This window comes from Mus caroli, chromosome 6, assembly GCF_900094665.2.
Source record: "Mus caroli chromosome 6, CAROLI_EIJ_v1.1, whole genome shotgun sequence".
Lineage (NCBI taxonomy): Eukaryota > Metazoa > Chordata > Mammalia > Rodentia > Muridae > Mus > Mus caroli.
In genome coordinates this window covers 35,615,289-35,621,097 of record NC_034575.1, presented here as the reverse complement: position 1 = coordinate 35,621,097, position 5,809 = coordinate 35,615,289, and positions in this window count along the sequence as shown.

Sequence of the window (5,809 nt, the reverse complement as noted above, 5' to 3'; positions counted from 1 at the left end):
CTGAGAAATTTATGATGTTTCCAGCTGCATCAACTCCCTAAAGATGAGATGATGAGAAATGTGGCAGCAGTGTCAGTTTTCTTTGCTGAGGGGCTATGCTGCTGCCGAAGCAATGCTATAACATTGTCTTTGTTCCAAAAGCATGCTGGCAAACTTACCCTTTTGTTCATACAGCCAGGGGATTTCATGGTGCCTGACTCTGACTGAGAAATCATAATGGCTCAGAGTACTACAAAACGTACGTGGAAACTTGAGATGACCCATAGCACTTCATTCTATTGTAGATAAGGGAGCTGCTTGAGGGAGGGCACTAGTGATTGATAGTGGGCTACGGTTCCCTGGAAACAGGTATTAATTTTTGTTTCATAAACGTCATAGCAGATTGCATACATTGCTTTATTTTGAAAGCAAGGGCAAGAAAGCAAGGCTATTTGGTGCCTTGGAAAAGCACAGTAACTGGAAGCCAGGTCTTGCCACTGTACAGCATCTGTCTACTCTGGGAAGCACACAGAGCTTCAGACACAGATGCAAAGACTGATGAGCAATAACCACTTCTGGGAGAATCTGTAAAAACATAATCTGTCAATGGGTTTCAGAACATTAACCCAGGGGAGCAGAATTCATGTTTGGGAAGGTGGAAAATCTATTTGGGATCAGGTGTGATATGATCTCCTCTGCATTTCATCTGAAACAGAAAGTCAGCAGGGAGGATGCCATGATAAGTGCCAGGCTTCTCATATCTTCCAAACAGTCACCAGAGATGTCCCCAAGTGGGATTGTCTGCCACAACTTGCCTGTTAGAACACCACTTGCTACTTGGTGAGGATAGACTGCACAGCTCTAGGCTGGGCTGCTTTGGGCCACGTATCCTCTGCTTCTCTTTCCCTATCTCTATCCTGTTACGGTCTCTCCCTCTCCCTAACCTACCTCCATATGTATGCCACCCTAGTCCTGAAACACATTTTTCATTCTCCTTTACAAGCTCAGAGATTTGTAATTGCATAACTGAACCTGGAAGCTTATAAGTGCTCATTGCTGGACACTTATTATTTGACTTTCTAATGGATAAAATCATTAAACAGTGCTGTTCTTAACCCTCCATAATGTAGGACTCTTCACCAGAAACAATAGCAGCTTTTTGGTGTAACCTTGTCTGTTACATACTTTCCCCAGCTAGACAGATGACCCAAGCATCGTGCACAAAATAAATTTGTTCCATCCCCAGAATGTTGGGATGCACCTTCCTTAACCTCACTTTTGACAATGGGAGGAAAAAAAGTCATAGAGAATTAACATATTCCCTTTGAGATTTTGATGGAAAGTATGAGACAAGCTTAGATACTCTTAGGAAGGGAAATGGTAAAGAAAACTGACCAAGCCAGCTCAGTCAGTCAACAGGTTCTCCAGTGCAGGAGTGAGGATTAAAAAGAAAAAAGGACAATTAGACAACATTGTAGCATGACCCCATCCAGTTCTGAGGCTGAGGCAGGTTTATTTTTTTCCCAATCCACTTTTATACCATTTTAATTACATGTAAACAATAAGGGAAAACAGTATAATAAACATAAATAGTCAAGGAACAAGCAAGACAATATGCAAAGTCCTGCCATCACTGTTTCTAAGGACTTATCAGGATGACCAAAATATCTGAGCCTACTTCCTTGTCCAAGCCCAAAATCAGATTCCTGCCTGAAGCCTACTTTTGTTCCACCATAAATTTAAGATTCCTGCCTGTGCTTACTTCCTTGTCATGGCCCAATGTCAGATTCCTGCTTGAGGCCCATTTCCTTGTTCTTGGTCAATGTCAGATTCCTAGCAAGCAGCCCTCAAAGCTCTCCATAGTAAACCTAGAATGAGTTATCAAATTCATCCAGAGATTCTCACTGCAGACAGGTTTTGTTCTTAGATAGCCCTGGCCAATTCTCTCAAGGAAGAGATCTTTCTGGCTTATCTTTACCAAGTGCCTATTGATCAGTTTGTCCTGAAATTAGCAGCAGTGGAATTCTGGGGTATTTGCTGTCTTCTCATTCATTCTCTCTATTCTAGAACTCTTTTGGCTTTGTTCAATTAGTGATAATCCAGTTCTTATTTCCCCGTATATGAGTTGACAGGTGGAGCATACAGGTGATTAAGTTTCTTTGACTTTTTCTTTGATACTGTAGCTGAACATAAGCTACTCCTATTCTCTATGCTCACGGAGCAAGGAAGGGGAGTCCTTCCTGGATTAATGTAGGATTAACAGTTAGACAGCTACACTTGAGAAAATAGTTTCTAAGCACTGGCCTTCTTACACATGCTATTTCTGACCTAAATTATTTATAGTGTTAAGTTCTTTAAATATGTCTGCTTAACTGTCATTAAGTTTTCAGCAGTGCATCATGTACAAAGGAATGTAGATACTTTTAAACAACCCATTTTTTAAATTTTCTGGGTATAAATGCAAACGATCTATAGATATTTCACTGAGAATTATCAAAGATAAGCAATCACTTATTTATAATCCAGTTACTCAGAAACAGTGGCCTTACAGGATGGAAAGAAAAATTCTGCCCTATTTTTTCATAGTTATAAGCCAAATAAAGCTCTCCCAAACACATCCTATTTTAACAGATTTTAAAATGTTATGCATACAAAATTGATTAAATCCTCTCATAACAGAAGCTGATGTACCTGATGGAGATTTCAGTGGTAAAACAATGACAGTTTTTATTCAAAATTATAAAGCTCAATGAGAAAAATTGTATTTTTCTGACTTAAAGGGAATATCCAGTAATGTTTTGTTTCAATTAGATCAAACTTCTAAGTGACCAGTCAAGCTTGAATTGTAAAATGCAACAAAGTAATAGCTTGGAAATGCATTAGCCACCAGGAAGAAAATAACTATTATATTTCAGATGGAAGGAAGCCCAGACAGTAACATTAAAATGTCTGAAATATAAATGCCTGACTCATTCTAATCCTGCAAAGTGGCTTCGTCTTCCAGCTGTTTTTCTCCACTGAAGCTAATGAAGCAAGAAGGAAATACAGAGACCAGAGATGAACCTCAAACTGTGAGAGCCTTCTGGGAGGACCTTCTTAGAAGCTGCGTTGTGGGTAAGAAGAGAGGTGAGCCTAAGCCTGCAGTGAGAAAACAGGGCAGGAAAATTGTGTAAGTTCTGTTTCATTCTACTTGACGCTTGCATTGAAATAATACAGCTGAATTGTTAATGCAGAAATCAATTGTAGGTTTACTGATAGCAGTTTCATTAGCTGGGAAGACCACAAGAAAGGATTACATATGAGCCAGACAGTAAGATTTCTTTTCCTTTTTTCTTTTTATTTTAATATTTTTAATTGTATATTTTATTTACTTACATTTCAAATGTTATGCCTTTCCCTGGTTTCCCCTCTGGAAATCCACTAACCCATCCTCCCTCTTCCTGCTTCTATGAGGGTGTTCCCCCACCCACCTACTCCCTCCTCCTCACCTTGGCATTCCCCTACACTGGGGCATTGAGCCTTCACAGGACTAAGGGCCTCTCTTCCCACTGATGCCTGGCAAGGCCATCCTCTGCTACATATGCAGCTAGAGCCATGGGTCCCTCCATGTATACTCTTTGGTTGGTGGTTTAGTTCCTGGGAGCTCTGGGGGTGTCTGGTTGGTTGATATTGTTGTTCTTCCTATGGGATGCAAACCCCTTCAGCTCCTTCAGTCCTTTCTCTAACTCCTCCATTGGGGACCCCATGCTCAGTCCAATGTTTGGCTGCGAGCATTTGCCTCTGTATTTGGCAGACTCTGGCAGAGACTCTCAGGAGACAGTTATATTAAGACTTCTCTTAACACTGAATCCATTCTGCCTTGCTGAAGGACCCCTGACCATAGAGAAATACATGTGTGTTGCTTATGAATTTGTGATCTTTGGTATTTTGTTATCATATTCCAAATGGAACAGGTAGTAACCAGGTGATAAGTTTATATCTCCAGTGTGCAAATTACTCAAGTAGGTGAACCAAGAATGTTTAAACAAATTTTGAAAACATACCTTATGCAAATATGCAGGGAGGTAAAAGATTTCAGTATATAGGGCCATGTAGAGTTAAATTAATAGAGGTCACAGCGATAGCGTATCAAATATATTTGCATTCCACATTTCCAGGTATTTTGATGTAGAAGAAAATGTTATCAGTGTGTAAGGTTAAAAATACTCAAAGAATATTTTTCCTAATAGGAACTATAGAAATGGGTCCTATCATTAAAATTCCCCTCTTAATTTATCTGGGAGATTTTAGCTAGTAAGTTTATAATCTGAATAATGTCTACAGTTTTTTTTCAAGATGTATGTGACATTTCTATGTAGCCCATTAAATTAAAAAATGATGGAATTCAAACTGAGAGGTTCTGCTCATTGCCATAGGCAATTCTCCTGCTTGTCTAGCCCTGTCCTATTATCTAGCCAGAGAGGTGGCTTTTCTTGTTTTCCTCAACAAATCATTCACTGGAGTGCAGGCTGATGCAGGAGAGCCAGAGCAGAAGACTAAGCACACTCCCAAGGACCCATAAAAAATACAAAGATGCTTTCCACCACCAGTAACATTTTACTCCAGAAAAATGTTACCAGATATGACCTTCATTGTGTGTGTGTGTGTGTGTGTGTGTGTGTGTGTGTGTGTGTGTGGTGATGGGTAACCAATTGTGTAGCACTTTCCTCTGAGTAGAAATATTCATTCCCACCTGGAGGGAAAAGGATGCTCATACTTCTCATGAAGATAAAGACATTTATAAAATACAGAAAACTCTTATGAGTTACCTTGGCCAAGGTGTCTCTTCCCAGCAATGGAAACCCTAACTAAGTCAGGCTTTTATGTGTGGTCACCCACTCTACAATAAGCTTTTAGATGCTGCTGCTGCTGCCTTTGAGTCACTATGCTCCTGCAACTCTTCACATATGCCTCTGTAATTAGCTCCAATAATCTCATTGATTAATCAAATGCACCATGAGTGGGGCATTTTCTTGGTCTGCTTCCTCTGCTCTATCTGGGCTAGTAGACAATTGTTCAAATCCCTTCATGAAAATTCACACCATACCAATCTCTTCTGAAGTGGAACTCATACTTAAGTGACTGAGACTGTCTTTCTAAATGATTGGTCAACTATTCTTTAGTTTTTATAATGAGATTTTCATATAAATTACATAATATAAACCTACAATAATTAAATATCTTTTAGTTGTTGTGATAAAGAGATATATAGAATTCACCAATGAAACTATTTTCCTTGATGTTAATTTTAACCACTTTTAAGTATACAGTCCAGAAGCATTAAAAACATCCATACTATAACAATATGAACTAACCTGTACCCCCAGAGCTCCCTGGGACTAGACCGCCAATCAAAGAAAACACATGGTGGGACTCCTGTCTATCTGCAAATACAGCAGAGGATGGTCTAGTCGGCCATCAGTGGGAGGAGAGGGCCTTGGTCTTGTGAAGATTCTATGCCCCAGTATAAGGGAATGCCAGGGCCAGGAAGCAGGAGTGGATGGGTTGGGGAGCAGGGTGAGGTGGCAGGGGATACAGAATTTTTGGAGAGGAACCTAGGAAAAGGGGACAGCATTTGAAATATAAAGAAAATATCTAATTAAAAAAAATCCATACTGTTTTGCACCTATTATAACCATCTGTCTTCCCCATTTCTTCATGTTCCCAAAGGGAAACTTCACACTCATTGAATGCAGACTGCCCATTCTCTCTGCTCCAATTGTCAAGATGTTGAAGTCCTAGCCAGAGCAATTCGACAACAAAAGGAGATCAAAGGGATACAAATTGGAAA